The sequence below is a fragment of the Zosterops lateralis genome (genome assembly GCF_965231275.1).
Source record: "Zosterops lateralis genome assembly, chromosome: 2".
Classification (NCBI taxonomy): Eukaryota; Metazoa; Chordata; class Aves; order Passeriformes; family Zosteropidae; genus Zosterops; species Zosterops lateralis.
The window spans coordinates 86,752,598-86,773,245 of record NC_139763.1 but is presented as its reverse complement, the minus strand read 5'-3'; the positions used below and the strand labels follow the sequence as shown (position 1 = coordinate 86,773,245).

At 43.7% G+C, this 20,648-nt stretch overlaps 1 protein-coding gene across 7 annotated transcripts in view; it reads right to left on the bottom strand.

Annotated features, from left to right (window-relative positions):
- PAK1 (p21 (RAC1) activated kinase 1) overlaps positions 1-18,130 on the bottom strand; it is a 75,418-nt gene extending 57,288 nt beyond the window's left edge. Inside the window, exon 1 of one of the 7 annotated variants that reach the window (XM_083884850.1) lies at positions 18,087-18,130. The gene's annotated coding sequence lies outside the window, so the exon portion shown is untranslated. Of the gene's footprint in view, positions 1-7,900; positions 8,010-17,429; positions 17,450-18,019 lie in introns of those variants that run through there. The other 6 variants (XM_083884846.1, XM_083884845.1, XM_083884849.1 and 3 more) reach the window with 6 other exon arrangements.
- Between the last annotated feature and the right edge of the window lie 2,518 nt (positions 18,131-20,648).

Genomic DNA, 20,648 nt, shown 5'->3' with positions numbered 1-20,648 from the left:
AGTGGCTGCAGGTGGCCTTGCTTGATTACAGCAGGTTGGGCCAGATGACCTCTGGAGCTCCCTTCCCACCTCAGCCAGTCTGTGATTCTGTGAAGACATGTTCCTAAAGGTGTACAGGCATCAAGAAGAGCCCTTCCAAACAGCAATGCAAACTTTCGCCACATTTTAACTACTGAATGCATATTTTTTATTCTGCTTGGAAAACAATGACGCTTCAGTAATGGTAGCTGAGATTTTGCATGCTTCCTTCCAGGAGAAGGGGCTCAGAATTAAAGATGTAACCCTTTACCACACAGGTCTGTCTCAGAGAAGAGTCAGCCCACTCACTTGTGTGCACACAAATTGGAAGTAATCCGCATTTGGGGTCTTATTTTTTTCCTAATCAAGACAGAGGTTATTTACAAAAACTCAGCTGGGATCTTAAAACCCACTTCATGCACTCAGAAGGACTTTTTTAGCAGCTTGAAAATATCCAACAGTCTATGCCTGCTTCCTCCCCTGACCCATATATATCAAACTCTAAAAGCCACAAGCGGCCTATACAGAAAAGTTTGCCTTTTAGGACATGGAACAAAGAACATAACATTCCTGTCTGAGTGCAACAAAAACAGTTTGAACAAGATTTCAAAAGGTCGCAGTCATTGCAGCCTCCCAGAACTAGAGGCACCCAGTTGCAATTCAAGCTACGCACCTCAGCTCTTTCAAGCCCAAAAGCTTGGCTAAGTTTGCAGGTCTTTTGGGGACACCAAGCAAAGTACTGGAGTGCCTCAGCTCCAGACACCAGCTGTCTCAGAAGCCAAAGCAAGCAAAGTAAAACTCAAAGTACTGAGGCTTAGGAGAGCTGTGTGGGCAAATTCTGACTTCACCCATTGCTTTGCAGCTGTGTAACAGGCCCAGAAAGCACCACACTTCATATTATTCCTTAGGGTGTTCTTATTTCCTTGCTTATGGCTTGTATACTGAAGCATCTTCTAATCTGTACAGCTTTCCAAAAGAACCTTCTATCTGCTGTTTCACTATGCAATGAATTAATGAAGGTTTGATATAAATAAATAGCCTGAAACTATTTTGGAAGAGAAAATGCACAAGAGTTTCTCCAGAAAAGCATACAACTCCTCCTTCCCCCACCCCCTTGGCCAGCTCTGCCTATACAAGAGGCTCATAAAATTTCAGGACCATTTTCTAAATGTTAAGCACTGCACAGAAAATCATGCATAAAACACTACTCAGTGATAAAATATTACTGATGTGGGTGAAAGAACAACTTCTGCCAGGTAACATGGAATACCTGAAAGTGCACTGTAGCTCCACTACCCCTCTATAAACTGAGGACATAGCTGAAGTGACTTGAGAAAGGTCACACGAGTTTACAGCAGAGAAGAAACATCTTCCAGGCTTCTGTCTTGTTCTGGTTCTGCACCTGCAACCCTCCAACTCTCTGCTAATTTTGCAAGCGGCTCTGGAGCAAGGCATGGAGTGGGGATCTGCTGCTGGAACAGGCTGCCAGGCAGAGCTGCTGGGGCTGGTACCACACTCAGAATGGAAACAGCTCAGAGAGCAGGAGGAACTGGCAGCACTCTGCCATCCTTATTCATCCTCTGTGCAACTTTCCCAATCAGACGTTGGCACTGCTCACTCTTTTGCCTTTCCACCTGAATGAGCCTCACAGATTTGCTCCTGGTTTAAATTACCAAGCGATTACAACACTTTATCCTATTCCCCATAGGGCACAAGTTGCATAAAGCAGAGATTTAAATCACTGCTCCTGGAACAGCTTATAGTGTTCTGGTTCCAACCACCTATGCCAGGAATGGAATTTTCATGTCACAGAACCATAAAGCCATTAAGGTTGGAAAAAACCTTTAAAAATCATCAAGGCCAACTATCAACCCACCACCACCACATTCACCATTATGCCATGTCCTCAAGTGCCATATTCACACATTTTCTGAACACTTCCACTCCACCACTTCCTTAAGCAGTCTGTTCCAATGATTTACAATATTATTATGTAAAAAAAAAAAATCCTAATATCTAATCTAAACCTCCCCTGGCACATCTTGAGGCCATTTCCTCATGTTCTGTTAAGATGAAGGAAATGGTCAGGCCTCTTTCACTGCAAAAACATTTCACCATCAGACATTTCTCTACAGCTTCTGCACTCTGAGGTGCTTAAAGCCTTCAGCACATCCCCTCAGAGTGACACGACTGACACTGACTTTGTTCCCCACTTCCCTCACCTCACACAAGGTTGAATCTGTTGACCTCCACTTGAAGCACATGCTCCAACCTAAGAACTCACCCCAAAGCAAAGCACATCCAAGCTGTGACATGACCATCACATTCCTTTCTCTCAAAAGTGCACTCATTTATGTTGGTCTGCTAAACAGCTGAAGGACATCTATTCCCACAGGCTTATCTTTGCCCCACCTCCTTGTCCATCTGTTTCCTCCTTCCCCAGGAGACTGGTGGCAGATGCCCACCTGGGGCTGCAAAGCCCCACCATCATCAGTTAACTCCCATCGATTTTAACTAAACACTTTTCAGATCAATGGCATGAACTGCCACTTCAATGAAACATTAAGAGCTGAGCATAAAAACCTTCCTTTGAGTCATGTAAGATTCTGAAAAGAGAAGCCAAATTTCTCAACACTCTCTAGAGCCAGCTCTTGGGGCAGAAGCAGGAAGAGAATAAAACCAACACTGTCTTCATGCAGTGGCATTATGCCAAACCCCTCTAGGCTTTTGGAATCAGAAAAAATTGCCAGCTACCCCAAGATTCAGCCGGAATCAAGCTGAAGGTCTCAGCTGTGCAGTCTATCAGCAGTTCAGCTCTGTCAACCACTCTGAGGTTCTGATAACAGCACAGTAAAACTATCTCCAGCACAAGACACTTTCTTAAAGGGATGCTTGCTTCAGTCACCACAAACAAGCAGCAGGTGCTAACAACATGCCAGGTTTGACACATAAACTTCATTAGACTCTTTACAGAGTTTGTGGTTTGTTTTTCTTATTTCTCTTTGTGCACAATGAAAGAGATCCTCTTTTATTTGTATACCCTGTTTCCAGTATAGTTCCAGCAATGGCTGAGTTTCAACACCTTTATCACTTCTTTTTTCTTGACAAGAAAACAAATAAACATAAGGCCACACTTACACCCTGGATTTTCCCTCCTTAATGATACAGAAACATTTTACTCATCTGCGCCCTGTCCATTTCAGATTTTACAACTTAGAACAAATTTTAGCCAAGAGCATTTGTTTGTGACTTCCAGCACCATTTGTTTTCTCTCTCAAAGATTCAGAGAACTGTCTTGACCCAATCTCATTGGTACTGCTATTAAATTAGCAACTCAGCTGGCTGATGGGGATCACATTTTGATCATAACCAGCACCTCTGTTCCAAGGAGATGGGTAAACCAAGTGTCGCAATACAATACCCTGGCAACAGGTACAGTGGCAGAAATTGTCGGAGCCAGCAACAGGACATGGCTGAAAGGACTTGGAAGCAGATTCACATCCCATTTGGCCACTCCCACTACAGGGACAACAACCTCAGGCAGAGCTGCAACAGCCACCCCAGTATCTGCCCAGAACCACAAATTAGTGGCCCAAAATAAAGCTGTGAGGAGGCAGTGCCTCTGCATTGGTTCAGTTCCTCTGGCTGTCAGCCAGCTTGGAGAAAGTCTCACAGGTACAGAAAACCTCAGAGACTGGAATCAGGCCTCCCATCAGTGAGGCAACCCAATTTCACTGGCCTTCTCATCAATCCCTCAGGGCTGTTTTCACTCTCTCATGAGAATCTGGGATATAGTTATGTAAAACAGATTCCTCACCCTTAATTAAAATAAAGTTCACATGCACACCCTGCTGAAGGCAGCATTAAAAAAAAAAAATTACTTCTCTGAGGAATAAGTCACTTCTTATTAAAAAAAAAAAAAATCTCATTGTGCACACAAGGGAGTGTCGAACACATGCCAGCCACCTGGATAATTGCTTCCTATGAAAAACTGCAGAGGAAAGCCCTAGGGAAAGGAAGGGTCATGCAAAGATTCTTGCAAAGGCAAGAGTCTTGCAAAGTGCAAGTGGGATTTGCCCTGCACAGGCCTGTAAGCCTGTCACCAAATTCTACCTGTTCTGAGGCTACAGTCACCAATTCTCCACTGCACTAGTATGGTCTCCCACCTATTTTAAAATCAAAGTCCATCGTGTTTAATCAAAAGTTCCCTGGCTGTAAAAGCATGAGAGCTGATGGTTCATATTAGCTTTACCTGCTGACTTTGTGATTTAAACCTGCGCTCCTTCCCTTCTTCCCATATGGAATAGTCTCAACAATTTTAGCTTCTTCTTGGAACGCAGCCCATTTCTTTGCCCTTGCTGCAATGCCACCGTGCTCTGCAAGAAATGTGGAGGCCAGAACTGCACATCACCCACAAGATATGGGTGCACTGAGCATTTATACCAAAGCCAAATGGTGTTGTTCATCACTTTCCCAATGAGGATGGTGGCCTGTTTGGTTGCTGCTGCAGTGATGTTTCCCTCTCCATCACAAGATGTGAAATTGTCCCAAATTTTTTACTTCCTATTATCCATGTGCCTTTCAAACCATAAAAAAGCCTTTCCTCCAAACTTACAGGAGCTTAAGGTGTTGACAGACATTTTCTGAAAATCTAAACACCATATATCCACTATAACTATTTCTTATTGACACTTCACAGAACCTCATGGGATTGGGCAGCAGGATTTTCATTTTCAGAAGCCACACTGACTTTCCCAACAGTTAACTCTTCTCTAAATATTCAGAGATCCCTTCCATTCCTGGTAGCATGACTCTTTGTTGTGTTGTTCCCAGGATCCCCTCGAGAGTCCTTTTTATAGCTGGGAATCACACTGGCAGCTCCCCAGTCCTCTGGCACAGCGGCTGTCTGTAGTGATAAATTATACAGCTTGGCCAGCAGTTCTGCAGTTTCACATTCAAGCTCCTCAGGACTCTTGAATGCCATCCAGCTCTGTGACTTATTAACATTTATCTATTTGGCCTATTTTTTCTTTTAGTAATTATCTCAAATTAGTTTACCAATCTATTGGCTACAAAAAGTGCACTTGACACGGGAACATCCCCAACACCTCCAGCAGTTAAGACTCAATATTCTCTGCTAATGCTTTATCATCTTCAAGTAGCTGTTTTACAACTTTGATATCAAGCACTCCCCAGGATATCCAAATCTTACTGGATTATATCCTCACACATGTAGTAATTTATGTCCTAGTGGGTATAATAAGTGATGTCCTAACATCTCAGAAGAGCAGTCCCAAGACAGACTGTTTTACCTACCTAGTGTCCTCCTCCTATGAACCTGTGCCTTGGAGCAGTTGTCACCCTGCTTTTCCCTCCTGGTAAAAGTTTCAGATACCACAAGAGATCTGTGAGTTTAAACTGTGTCACCATGGCAGCCAGCTGTAAGGCAAGGTGGAGATCCAAGCACTAACAATCCAAGTTTGAGACAGGAGCTATCCAGGCCTAAAGTGGAGTTTCCCAAAGCTCTTCCTGTCTGGGAAGGCCAGCACAAATGAAAAGCAGCTTTTGTGTGATGTGATGACATTTATAGATGCCAGCTAATGTGAGGTGCAAACAACTGCAGTTTTTAGTGGTTTACCCTGACTGAAGTACTAAAGCAGGTACCTTCCTTGCTGCCATACAAAGTGTTTATGTTCCTTTACCAGCACATCCCTGTAACACTCACAAGGTTCTGTGAAAATTCTCCTTTTGGATGAGACTGTGTGTGAAGCTACCTGCCTGCACAAGCACTTGCAGAGTAGAGACTCAGTTTCCTTCTTCCACACCCTCCATTCCTTGGCATTTGTACCCTTCAGAAGCCCATAGCAGTCCTGCCCTCCTACTTATTTTATAAAAACTACACAAGTATATAGCTTTTATCTTCTTCTTGCGTCAATCCCTCCAACCCCAAAGTCACTTCTGTTGCTTTCCTTCAACTTCCTTCAGTTTATCTACTAGAAAGTAACAAAGATCAAAGGCACCATTACATCACAATAAAAAAATCCCCCCACCCTTCACACTGATTAGCAACATCAGACCCAATTTTCAGAAAGATATTTAAGAGTTTTTTTTAAATACTTTTCCAGCTTAGGTGCCAAATCCCACCAGTTTCCGAGGGAATCAAGCGCCCACGCGCTTTCTGGATTCCCACTAGATGCCTACCCACATCTTTTAGTACGTAACCACATGAAACACTACTTTTGTTCTCAAGGTTAGGCTCTCAAGTGCTGCTAAGACAGTCCCTGAATGTTCCCACTGAAACACACAGGCTACTGACAGAGTTATGGCTCCTGGTAGAAAGAGGAAAAATTAAAATAGGGAAAAGTAAAAGGTGGGGGGTGGAGGGAAGATGAAAAAAAAAGGAAAAAAAAGAAAGAAAAAACCCTCCATGACTTCTGGGTTTTGTTCTTTCATGCCAGGCAGATCTTACCAAATACCTGCTGCACAGTTCCTGCCACATGAAAGCTTTGTTTTCATCTTGGCTATGAATTCTGAGGCACAGATATTGCTGAAGTCTTTCTATACATATTGCCGGGTATTCAGAGATAAAATGACATTATGCTATATCAGAAATGTGTTTTCCTACTCCTCCTGTGCTTGCTACTCCTCTGTTTGCCCTATACACCTATATAACAGAACTAAGCATATAATTTCTCCAGCACAGTTGTGTTTTATGCTCACTGTGAGCCTTTACTGGCAGTGTTTAGGTGGAAAGTGACAAGGAATCAAAGCACCTTCATGAAAAAGCCATCAAACATTTGTACAACTCCTACACTATAGCACTTTGGCTATGAAGTGGAGGACTGCAAGGTAGAAGGGGAACAGCAAAACAGTAAGATTATTTAATTTAGTGAGACTAGCTACAGCATTAGCAGCTTAATTCTGTCTCAGAATAAAAATACAATTCAAGCTGAACACCAGAAGAAGTTTGGGCCCAGCTTATAATCATTTCAATTCTGAAAAACCTCTTAGAACAAATATAACACAGAACACAAGACATTATCCAGATAGGTGATAGGAAAATCCCCAAAGTGCTCTGATACACTAACAAATTAACCCACTAGGCAAAGCACAGAAGTCCCCACATCATGGCAGGGAATACAAGAATTATTCCTCCACATGGAATCAAAGCAGGATTCAGTGCAGCAGAACAATGGGATGGGGAGAAATACATGATCCAATCGTGATTTTTTTTTTGTCAGGGTCTTTCTCACAAAGACATTTTTTAAAGACAGAGAGCCAGCTAAAGAAGATTCAAAATCAAAAGGCTGAGAAAGTTGGGGCTGTTCAGCCTGGAGAAGAGAAGGGTCCAGGGGCATCTTAAAGGCCCTTCCAGTACCTAAAGGGGGCTACAAGAAGGTTAGAGATGAACTTTTGACAAGGGCATGGAGTGACAAGGCAAGGGTGGGGAGGGTGGTCTTAAGCTGAAGGGGGGCAGGTTTAGGTTTGATATTAGGAAGAAATTATTTACTATAAAAGTGGTGAGGCACTGGCTCAGGTTTCCCAGAGAAGCTGTGGATGCCCCATCCCTGGAAGTGTTCAAGACCAGGCTGGATGGGGTTTTGAGTAACCTGCTCTAGCAGAAGGTGCCTTGCCCATGGCAGGAGGGGTGAAACTAGATGACCTTTAAGGTCATTCCAACCCAAGCAATTCTATGATTCTATAAAATCTATTCTGCACGAAGGACTTTCAGACCTACAGCATAAGCAGGTCCCGCAGGAGCTGACTGGGCAGGTGCTAGAGATTCAGAGAGCTGCGGGACAGAGAGATATAGGAACAAAATAAGCAAAATAAAAAGCTGTATACAGCAGGTACCACAATGACAGAGTAAAGGGGCACTTACTTGAGCGTCAGTTCTGAGGAGCCACTAGATCTCACCATGTGTCTTACAGACCTTACTTCCAGCTCTCAGACCTGCAGGCAGCTCTGTGATCTTTAACACTACACCACAGCTACAGTCACTCACACTGCTTTGCAAAGTTTCCTGCCAGGTCAGCTCAGAGCCAAGTGCTGAAAGGGAAAAGCACCCTTGCCTTTGGATGGCTGTGAGCCATGATGAGCTCAGCTGTGTCAAGCCTCATCCTCCCATCTCAGCTCCTAAGAAACTCAAGCAAAGAGCACACTCCTAGCAGGTGGAGAGAGATCCCTCCTGTCCTTTCATCATGCACTCAGTCTCCAAGAAAACGCAAGTTCAGAATTATACTTTTAATGTTAATTTTGAGTTGACCACATCAAAAAGGAAGCAGCTGCCAACAGCCACATCCTTGCTTTATAGTTTGGGGGAGGAGGGGAGTGCAAGCTGGTTTTGAGAAGAAAAAGCAAAACACAAGCTTCTCATATGCTAGTCAAGAGGAATCTTAAGTCAACCACAGTCTCCTCCAAAATTAGTAGTTAATTCATTAGGAATTTAGAGCCCTCACAGAGAGAGTTTTTATGCTGAAACTAGCACAGGTTATGCTTTATAGAGAACCCTTTCCCTGTTCACCCCATTCACACTCTGGAGAAAAGAAAAACAAGGCACACAAGAGCCCCACCACAGAAGGGAAGCACATGAATTCATGAGAAAGGAGGTTCAGAGCACAGAGATCAGGCATGCTCATTGTCTTGGATTTCAGATGATTTACCTACAGCTACAGGAAAGTGCAGATGGAACAGGATCTCAAGCCTTCAAAAACAAACACAGCCACACCACACATTGGATGAGATCACCTTGTTGAAGTCACTGCTCCTCAATACTGAGCCAAAATAACAGGGTGGGATTCAAAAAGCAACATCATCAGAAACACAAAGCATCCACTGTAATATTAAATTTGAAGCAGGTATGATGTAAAAAGCAGAAAGCCACTTGCTGCTCAGGTGAGATTCTTTTCATCTTCATGACCATTACATCCTAAACTGCATGTTTACACATTTAATGCTGCCATATGTCATCATGTGATGAAATGTTTTTGAAACAAACAAAAAAAGCCCACACAAACACTGTTGGTGGCATTTGGACTAGGCCCCAGGATGAATAAGTATTGGATCAGAAGGCAGGAAGGGCTCCTGCAGGATGCACCTAGTGTTAGAAAGAATTGGCTCTTAAAAAACACAAAGGTCACCCAGAATAAAATTATGAAAATAATTTGTGAATTAAATTTGTGAAAAAAAAATAATATGTGAATTAAACAAAGAAAAAAGTGATCTTGATGATCACCTAATGAACTGCAGGAAATAAAGGAAATCAAACTGAGAGCATTTCAACATTAACATTTTTCTAAGGTAGCAAATAACTTTAAAAGAAGCCTTTGCCTGCAAAAAAAAAAAAGACATTTTTGGTTGGACAAAGTAAATTACTAAATTCTTACAGCTTTTTACAGCTCATCACTTCTGAATTTTTTTTTTTTTTTTTTTTTTTTTTTTTTTTTTTTTTTTTTTTGCAACTCAAGGACTTGTTTCAGAGACACACAAAGCAAATGAAAAGCTGGCATTCTGAAGTCTACAAGGTAGTGAGATTTCTGATCTGCCCTTGCAGCCTTCTCCTGCCCTAACACTCCCAAATCCCCTCTTCACCATGAGTAAATTGGAAACAAGCTTGGGAGGGGGAACTGTTAATATGAGCTGGCAGGACACTGTTTCAGCAAGTATAACTTTAAGTGAAAGCCAGAAGCCCAACCATGACAGTGCAGTGAGTCACCTGATGACAAGTCACTGAGGCATTTAGAGAAGGATTTTGAATTCTAACAAGTGACACTGTTTTACCTCCTCTAACGGAAGGATGTGCCTTTATTGAACCTGGAATCCAAACACCGCCTGTGACCGTCTGCCTCCATTTAAAGACAGCCTACACAGAGGAGTACACTGCTGCATATTTTCTGTCTTGCAGGAGAGCCCTGAAGAAATCTTGAGTTGTTTGCTTTCTCCTCTTGGATCAAGTCCTGATTTTTTTGTTTGTTTGTTTGTTTGTTTGTTTTGTCATTCCCACCTCTACCCTTACCTCCTCAGCCTTTCTAATAAAATCTACAGATTTAAATATTTCCAGATATCTCATCACCAAAACTACCTGCTTGATAGAGCAAGATAATGGGCTTCTTCCCCTATCCAATCTTCATCCTCCTCCCAAGCCTCAAAGAAGATGCTTCTTACTGGGGTGGAGGACAAAATATTTTACCTCCCTGCTGCTCATCTGTGCTTGCCCAGTATCTTGAGGATCACAAAAGTATGAGGAATCTGTTTCTCATCAGTCTTAGGAGTGGCCAGGGAAAGTAAAGATAGGCAGGAGATGAACAATGTTTCTGTAGAAAGGCAAAAGGAAAACAAACTAACAAACAATGCTTTAAGAGATACGATCAAGGAATGGAAGCAGAGAAAAGAAACCAAACAGGAAGAATACAAAAGCTAGTTCCCCTATACACACACTGCAGGCTAAGTTCAGTACTGTTGTCAGGGCTCCCAGAAATGGCAAGAGACAAAAGTCTGACACTGGAGGTTACAGCTCCAGATAAAATGTCAGTTTAATTTTATTCATACTCTTTAAAATCTGGTTTAGGAACATATTCAAAGGAATTAAAGCAGACCTAGAAAAGTACTTCCAGCCTCACTTCTTCAGAGTCTTTTGGCAGTGGCCTGGTAGTGCATGAGACTCCTGCTGATTGGTGTGAATATGGTACAGCCTTTTTACTCATTCTCTCTGCTACTAAGGGAGTCAAAATTGCACAGAAGAATTTATAGCACACACAAATGTAAGAGACTGCAATTTTTCCCAGGTACCTTATTACCAAGACATATAGGCTGATGCAACAATAAGAAATTTGATGAGCCAGAAATTAAAATGCAGATTTTTATATTAGATCAAGATAACTTTGAGACAATACTTGTTTGCTGGTGCTGCAGTTTCCTCTCCTTCCTTCCCTCACTTCTCTGACTTTCTGTAAGGCTACTCAGTGAAGACTTCAGTGATTTTGGAGAATTAAGTTATAATGCTAGTAACTCACTGTTAAGAGGTAGTAGATACCGTCACTTCCTCACCCAAAATTAGGAACTGGAGGCTCAAACCAAAGATTCTTTGTGCTTAAATCTCTTTATTTAAGCCTTCAAGGCACATTTGAATCAAATTCTGTCATTTCTCTCTACAGATAGGAGTGGGAGAAGTCTCTTTTATATGACACATATTTTTGCATAGCTTTTACATCTCTAGAATCATGGAGCTTAACAGAAAGCATCAAACACCTTAACACACACCCACAACTGCATACATTTTACCAAAGAACCTTACCAATGACTTTGATTATCAGAAAGAGAACAGTTTTGATGAAGGACTCTGTGGTGTTATCACCATTTCATTTCTGGGTCTCTCCTTTGAGTTCAGCTCCCAAAACTTTTTTCATTTTCACCTGTGATCTGCTGTGATCATGAGACCAGAGAAGCAGCACTGAAAGTGAACACACATCTTATTCCAAAGTGGGAATGAAGATGAGCACAACAGCAAGGTAAAACATGGATAGGAACCATAAGCTTGTGGTTAACCAGGAAAATTAGCTCTCCTGGGCAATGTGGCAAAAAAATTCAATCAAACCTCTGCAGAAAAAAGACATAGCAGAGACCACATCCATGAGATGTGCCATCCACTTAGCATCATCCCAGGATCTTAGTTCTATGCCTTTATCTTCCTTCAGCCTCTCTCTTGCATGGAAACTGAGTATTCCCAGAGCAGTTTCTCATTTCAGCAAGAATCACCATAAGTCAGGTGGCTCAAATCCTCTCAAGCAGAGCCTTTAATAAAGATATGAAGAAATAAATAAGAAAAACATAAACAAGCAAACACCCACCACAGTACTTAGTAAAACATAGAAATTCACATTGGAAATCCAGTTCTAAGTCATTAAAGGTTCCACAAGGCAAAGAGATCTGTAGCTTAAAAAATTGCATTTGTGTACTATTGGAGACCATATACATATTTCTGAAGATTTTGGAAAAAATTGACTCTTTTCCTTTCTAGAAACAACATGCCCTTTCATGTATTTGTTGCTTGAGTTCCTGAGCTTAAATCAAAGGGTTTCCCCTCTGTGTGCTGTATTTTGAAACAGATTCATGTGACTTGCTAAAATTGGCCTGTATGTGAATATTTGCTATTTATTGACCCTACCTAAAATATTAGCCCAATCGTACACTAATTTAGATCACTCTCAATAAAAGAAAATTTTTAGTCCTATGCCTACATCTTCCAGTCTATTAAAAACATTGTCCTACCAAAAACAATGTTTTACTAAATAAAACACTGACAAAGTTGGGCTCTATTAAAAGTTAACACATTCTGTGATTTGCAGAGGAAAATGACATCAAAATTTGTCTTGTGTGAGGTATTCCTGAAAGGATAAGGACATATAAATTGTTCTATTTCCAGAAGAAGTGCAAAATATGATGGGACTTTCATAATTCAGCATCTTATTAATTTTAATGAGCTAATCAATATTGCATCTTGAATCCTGATGTGTCCGTTTGCTGCTAATCCCTCTTTATGCCATGTGCTCCCTGGTCTTTGCAGCTGTTACCTGACAAATCCACCTTCTATTGTGAAGGGACATGGGAGTTCAGGCTCAGGTGACCAGTTTAATGAGCAAAAAAACCAGAGGGTACATCATGAGCCTGGCCTCATTTTTTTTCCTCTTCTACTTTGACACATGCTGGCATTAGTGAGCTCTGTAACAGCCTCAAATATCTCACACAGGTAAGCACAGGGCCTTGAGCTGAATTAATCTAACAGCTTCAGTACTATGCAGAGAATTGGGAAAGAGGGGTTGGACTATCTCTCCTTTCTGCTGCTGAAGAAAATCAGCTTTTGCTTCACCCCAAACAAGTTTGAACTCTGGAAGCGCATGAATTCCACATTCAGCTGTGATTTCTAGCCTCTCAAAGCATGATTGGAAAATGACATTCTTGAAATACCTACTAAAGGCAAATTGTAGAATCATCCTGGCACAAAGCCTTCAAGTTGAACTTGTTGGCAAGACTGCGTAATGTTTACTTACAGATAGCTGGGGAAATTAAATACAAGTTTTACAAAAGGAATCACTTCTCTACTCTTTCCACAGAAGAGAGGCCAAGCCACTCTTATTTTAGGATCAGCAGAGAATGTGCATTTGGGAATACGTAGGTACAAATAATTATCTATCTTGTAATTTCTTTATGCTAAATAAGTGACATGGCATTTTGTATTACACAATATGCAAAAGAAGAAAAAAAAAAAAAAACACATGATGCAAGCCACTGGTTCAAGTAAAAATATTTCTCACTCCAGCTCTTACTTCATGAATAGAACATCAGCCCTGAGAAATTGGCTTTGCCTTGTAAGGGAAGTATCATCTAAAATACTGGTGTACCACTGCAGTCATTAAGAAAGGTAATAGTGCAAAGCCCTACTGATGCTTAGAGAAAGTAACTCAAAGCAGTGTTGTGACCTTAGCAAGCCAGGCTGTCAAACTGTGTTCTAACCTTTTGTATTTGATTTTCCTTCTCTTTGCTGCCATCTGGAAAGTCATCAAGTGCCATCAGGAGTAAACCGTGGACAGACACTGTAACTACATGCAGCAGGCTCATAAGGGCAGGAAACAAAGCCTTAAGGTAAACTTGGAAAACTTCTCCATTCCCAAAACACTCACAATTTGAATAACAATTATTTTTCTTCCCTGTTTTCCTTTTACATTACAGGTGGACAGACTTTATGGAAAAAGGAGGGGGGGAAAAAGCCAAGACACAAGTCTTTATGCCCCACCTTCCTGCAGCATATACTCCCCACTTGATTTCCTCACAGTCCCACAGCTGAAGGCCCACCAAGATCAAGGAATGTTTGCAGCTAGATGCCGTATGCTTCAAGGCAGTCACAATATATTTTGTGCACTGTCTCTCTTATGGTAGTTGGGATCACAAAGGGCTACTTTGGCAGAAATTATTTCTTTCCAGAAAGTACATTCGGTTACTTCTTCTGCAGCCTTATGATTTGGCCCAACTTTCACAAGTTAGGACTTTTTTTCTACACCGGTCACCTTTTTCTCTTCCTTTCTTGAAACCTAATATGATACACGGTTGCCTGATTCAGCACCACTTCTGACAGGAAGTAGGAAATTAGAATGGCTTAAAGGCAGTTATACCAGCTTAAGAGTAAAACAAACTAGCTATATGGCAGGTCCAAAGAGTACAGATTGCAAGAAGGAAAGGAACCACGGAGATGAAGTTATTGTTTAACCTGCATCTCAGACTACACACAAGAGATTGATGGCGTACAAGTGGAAGCCGGAACACTTGGATTGCTAGCCTGAAAGAGTGTATTAATAGTACACAAACCAGAAGTGAATACTTGGACTTCTTCTTCAAATTCCCCTAGAAATCCACTTCTCAGATGGTTTTTTTTGTTTGTTTCCTCTTCCCCCACCCCAACAAAGAAATGCTAAAATGAAGAGAAAGGGTGAAAGCCATGCTACAACAGTGTTTTTGCTGATGGATTTGTTAGCAGTGCTGTCTGCCTGCCTCCTCACAGTGAGAGGAGCAGGTAAAACTCCTCTCAGCTGCTCCAATATACAACACAACACATGGGAGACAGAGGAGATCAGGGAGACTATAAGAGGAATCAGCATTTTTAGAGTGCAACTCTCTGACCTATTTTAAAAATACCTATAGGAAGGTGACACAAGGCACATCCTAAAAGGGCCTTTTTCTCTCTGCAGGTCATACTGGGAGCCTGGGGAGACATGTTCAGCTCAGAGCAGCCATGTTTTGAGCTTGGAGCATCCACGTTTTCAGCAAATGGATCCCATAAAGGGCCCTGAAACTGTAACAGGCTCGAAGTGTCATGTGCCAAAAAGAAGACAGACCATGGAAGGACCCAAAGACATCCACACCTCTGAGGATGTGCCTGAGGTGGGATGGGACAAAAGCCAGCTCCCTTTCCTGTACAAAGGCAAGGAGCAACCATCACCACTGGAACACTGGGCATTACCCCTCACAGCCACAACATTCACATCTGCACATGCCGTGCACAGCTGCACCTAAGGGCAGGAATTTCAAATATGAACTTCAGTTTGCATGAAAATCTGAACAGTACAAGCAGCATCAGGTATTTTTAACCTATTGATTCCCAAAGAGCATCATGTGCCTTAATCTCAGATGGAAAGAACTGATCACTGACTTCTGTGCTGAATCAGTGAGCACTGGCTGACAGTCCCAGTTCTGCTGCCACCCAGCCCCAGCCATTCCCATCTCTGGGAACAGGGGTACAAACCAGGTGAGAGCTGTTCAAGTGCATAAGAAGAGTCACACACTGGACTATTTCTCCATCAGAGCAAGCCCTCAGCATCAAGCAGAACATGCTGACATTGTCCCCAATTCCTATACAAGCCAAGACATCAGGCTGAGAAAATTAGTTCAGCTCATTGCCAAGTATAGAAAAACACTCTTTGACACAACACAGTTCTGGCACACAGTATTATTTTGCCTTCTCATAGAGGTAAAAAGCCAACAGCAGGCATTCTTATACCTGTCAGAGGGCCAATGGCTGACTTGCTTTTAAGAAATATGGCTGATTTTTAGTTGTCTGGTTTCAGTCTGTGTCTTGCACATCCTCACCAAGACTGGTCAGCTCCTTTACAAAGTCTATTTGCTTCTGTTATCTGCGGTTAACAGGATGAACTGTAAAACCAGAATACTTTGAGGGTGGAGCTCTGGATCATTTCTGTATTTTTCAACTGAGAAAAGTTTATTTCAGCTCTAGGTTGTTCTACACTCTTAAGCATATAAGGAAATTGGACCATAGCAACAAGCTTTTGAAATTACAAAACTTCCCACACTAAGGAAGTGAGACAGGTGCACAAAAGGGAAAAATAAGGAAAGAAGCCTTACTGCAGCTCACATTTATAAAAGACAAAACACTAGTCAGCAAACTGGTGAAATTCACGCATTGGAATCGAAGCTGAGAGAAAAGGTCTCCCTTCAGAGACCCGGAAAAGGATACTAAAACAATTCTTTGGCCTCTCAAGCAAAGACAGCTAGCATCAGTTTTCAATCCAGTGCAAGCAAGGCAGTCAGAAACACAATAAGCAAGCAATATATTTTCACTTGTGGCAGTTATATTGGACTTGTCACATATTTCTTCTAGTACCCCCACGATGCACAGAAAAGCATGAACTAAAAGCCTCCCTTTTCCCTATTCTTTTTTTTCTGAGCAACATCCAGAGCACATAGTATTCCTCAAAAAACAGTAAAAGCATTCTTCCTGTCATGCCACAAGAGCATTTTCTCTTCAAGTTTGTTTTTGGCTCTCATTTCCAAATCAAAGAATGGTAGTTATATCATCCCATTTAAAGATGTGGGTCCTTCCCCATAGGACTCAAAAAAGGCTAAAAAAATCACCTGGTGGTTTATTGTCCAGTCTTAGACTCCAACTTTGCTATACAGTACAGCTGAGAACAAACTCTGTTCTGTGGCACAAGACAGGCAATCCAGAGTTAAACAGAATTGGTATTTAGACATATTCATTCAAATTCCCACCATACCTTCTGTTCTCTGTGCAGAGATGAGCTCCACTTCTCTGACTTACCCACAAAAAAATGCACAGGGAAGAGCAGTCTCTAAGCATCCAGCGGACACACACACAAACTGTTCCACAAGGAGGAGTTTTTCCAGCCTTACCCTATAAAGCTGAGAGCAAGATCAGCACACCCACACTTAAGAGATACTGGAGCAGCACACAGGAAGATGCTCCCTGCTTGGCCGGGTAATGTGTGCAGCACCGGGAAGCTCCAGGGACGGAGAAGGGGGAGGTGATTCAGTGAAATGCATCCATAAGCCACCGGGCAAAGAGTAATTGCAAGCAAAGAAAACAAACATTCCTCCGTCTGTGCCCGACACAGCCATTTCACCCAGCTACAATACCTGCTTTCACTTTGAAAAGGAAAAGCTTGGCTAACTGAACAGCTTTTATGGTTGTTCTTACACACACACAGTAAACATATCTCATACATAATTACCCATAAAGTACACGCCTTACAGCCAGTCCCGAGCAGGAGCCAGGTTTTGACACCTATTTATAAATCTTGCTCCTGAAGAAAGAACTCCTGGAGGCAATGTCGGAATAAGAATCAAGTAATGCTCAGCAGGAGCAGATGCACCGTGACACACATACGGATGGAGCCAGCTATTCCCAACAATCATGAATTTTAAGCCCTCTGGATAACAAAAGCACCAAGAGCAGGGATTGCAGGCATGGGAGAGCTGTGGATTGAGGCATTTCCATGCACAGCAGAAGAGAGAAGCGCTGCTGCCCCTGAAGTCTGGTCCTGCTGGTGCTGCCTCCTCCTTCGAGCTCCCAGGTGCGTTCAAGAGCACCCAGAGGTGCCACGCACCTCCGATGTCCCTTCACTGCCACCCACTCCCAGGCAGAAGCCCCTGCTCTGAAGGAGGCTGGATTAGAGACCACCTGACATTCCCTCCAATCTGAATTACATGCCACGATCTCAAAGTTCAGCTTCGCTTTTCAGTACTTCACTCGCAAAAAGCCGCGGTTTCGCACACACACACACGCGGGCGGAGGGGTTAAAAGACAAGCTCCCACCTCTCCATCCCTCATTCTCCAGCCACACAAAGCCCGAGGCTCCATCACCCCATCGCCCAGCATGGGTCCAGCTCCTCAAGTCTTTGTGTCTGCCCAAGGCGCCCGCCCCTCCAGCCAAAGCCGGGACGGGATGCTTGGGCTGAGCCCCGATTCCACATCCCAGCCTGTGCGCCGGGACCCCAAAGCGCGGCCCCGGAGGGCTCCCCGCCCGCAGAGCCCGGGGCTGAGAACAACTCCCTTTGTTAAATGAATGAGCGGGGGAGGCAGGAGGGGGAAGGCAGGAGGGGGAAGGCAGGCTCAGTACTCTCTTCTAACAGAAAATTTCAAAAGAAGAGGGGAAGAGAAGAGAAGAGGGGAAGAACAAGGCACCCGTCCGCTCACCCCCTGCGCAAAGGTCCCGGTTACAAAACCAGCGAGGAAATCCCCTTTCCCGGCGCGGCGCTCTCACCTTCCGCCCGCCGCAAGGTGCTGCCCGGCTCTCCCGGCCCCGCTGCCCGCACACCGCCCCTCTGCGGGCCCGCCCTGCCCTGGCCATTGGCTCGGGGGCCGCCCCGCACCCCCTGCAGCCAAGGTGGGAGCGGGGACGGGGTCGGGGCAGGGGGCAGGTCCTTCCCGCTCCGCTCGGCGGCGTCGCAGCAGCCGAGTGGCCCGAGATGGAAAGTTTTTTTTGGGAGGGGGGTGGTACCTTGCCGCGGTGACTTTATTTCTGCCGCTGGTAGCGCGGAGCCGGCTCCATTGTGCTGAGCACTGTGTGTGCGGGCAGATCCAAAAAAGGCAAGAGTGAAACGGGCTCTGCCCTCGCTGCCGGGTTGCACAAGCCGAGGCGGCTATACCTTATATTGCCGGGATCCGGGTGTTCCCTCTCCCCGTGAGCCAAAGCCTGCTGGAAACTTGTCACCCCAGTTAACAGGAGTTTTGGGCTCAGCGCTTGTGCTGTGCCTGGAGAGAAAAAGAGGAGGGGTTTGGCCGCACGTACAGCGCAGGGCTCTCCAGGAGAGTTCTTGGGACGTGCTCTCTGCAGGAGCCAAGGGGGAATGCTGAAGTGGAGCAGGTAAAAGGGAGACAAGCCTTACACCGAGGCAGATTGACACAGCGCTGCCACCGTCTCGCCCTTCCCCCTTGGAGCAACATTTATCAGTTCCCGTGATAAGTTTGTTTGGCAGCTCAACCAGCAGAAAATTAACATCGCGAAAATAAACAAATGGAGGAAGCGAGGATTCGAGGTCTGGGACCGATAGGGAATGCCACAGAGCTGATTTCAGCCGGCTGAACCTGCTGTGGAATTGCACACTTGGAAGCACTTCCCTCTGTCGGATACATTTAACAGTGGATTCAAATCCAGATTGCATGAGCTCCCTCAAGCACCTTAGTCTGGCCATAGTCTGGTTGCAACATAAAGGTTTTCATGTAGTTCAGGGTAATATGTATCAGTCACATCACTTCAAAGACAGGATCAGGCTGTGTCAGGAATCCCAGAAACACACGGGATTGATGCTGGGGGACAGAGAGGGTGGGAACTGAGGCAAAAACCATGCAGCTTAGCTTAAATGCTGGATCCATAAAGGAGACTCCTTCAAAGCTGGAGTTAAAACCCAAGAGTTACCCTTTGGCCCTGAACTGAGAGCTGAAAAGTGACTTCCTTTAGTAGCATGCTTGAAATCCTAACACCTTTCCAGAAATATAGATGCACCCTGACAATTTTAAACAATCAATTTTGAAGCCAGGCAAGAGAGCAGCCCAAAATACCCCATAAAATGCCTGTTTGACAAGACGTTTTACCAAATACATTCGTTCAGCCACAGGGAGAATGGATAAATCAGGTAATTGCAGTGTCTGACCTAAGGCCTGGTCCATACACACCTGGTGCACTGCACTCTGCTGAGCCCTGGGGAGATCCATCTGTGAGCAGTGCCAGGCTCCTCAGTCCAAGAGAGACATGGAGCTCCTGCAGTGGCCTGTATAACTCTAGTGTTTGCCCAAAGAGCTACAAATATGGTGAGGGGACAGGAGCATCTCTCTTATGAGGAAAGGCCAAGGGAGCTGAGCATGTTCAGCCTTGAGAAGAGACAACTGAACTGAGCGGGGACAATCAATACGCAGGTTAAGTCAGTCCAGAAATTCTTTCAATTAAGCCTTTGTATATTTGCTGGCAAGGGATCTGACCAAAACTTTAAGAATCCTTACATTTTGCTATTTTCCTGCTCTGTAGTAATGTGGAATCCAAATGAGATATCCAGGAATTACAGTATTTAGAGTTTTCTGAATTTACCCAGAATTCAAGTCTCCTTTGTCTGAAACTATTGCTGGATATTTCAGATAGAGTTCCTAAATGAAAGGAGGAAGATGTCCATGAACAGCATAAGAATAGGATATAAAGCTACCACTGCAAACCAGAATTCGGTACTTGAGAAAGGAATGAGTGAAATGTAAATCATTTTATTTGCATTTCTAAGCACTCAGAGCTAAGTGTTCAGGGGTTTTCAGGGAAAGGATCCATCTTGCTTTGCACTCAGGTTAAAGTCAGATGGCCCTTTTCCAATATCGAGGGAAAAGGGGATTTCTTGTCCCTTTTGGGACACCTCAGAAGGGTCTCCTGTGTTCTGTGGGAAGAAACCTGGCACCAGGCCCCAGCCTCAAAGACCAACTCTGTTGAACAATCGATTTTATAGCGATCACATAAGAGCTGCATTTTCCTCCCCTTCAGACACAGAGCAGAACAAGCAGTACAGTTGCCGTAGGGCACAGCCTGATGATTTCTTCTTTGTCAGCAGCACCAGTATCAACAGTTCCTGCTGTGCATCTCTGTTCCTGAGCTACTCCCTGCACTGTGCCAACACAGCTCTTTGTGCAGCTATGTAATGGAAGGGATCAAAGAACTGGTCCACCTTGGAGTTTTTCTAGGTGTTTTTAGCCAGATGAAATCCCCAAATATCTTGGCTGACGCGATGCAGGTGAAATCACAGGAGCTGAAGCTTAGCTGAGGGACAGTAACCTGTTAGGATGTGCCCAC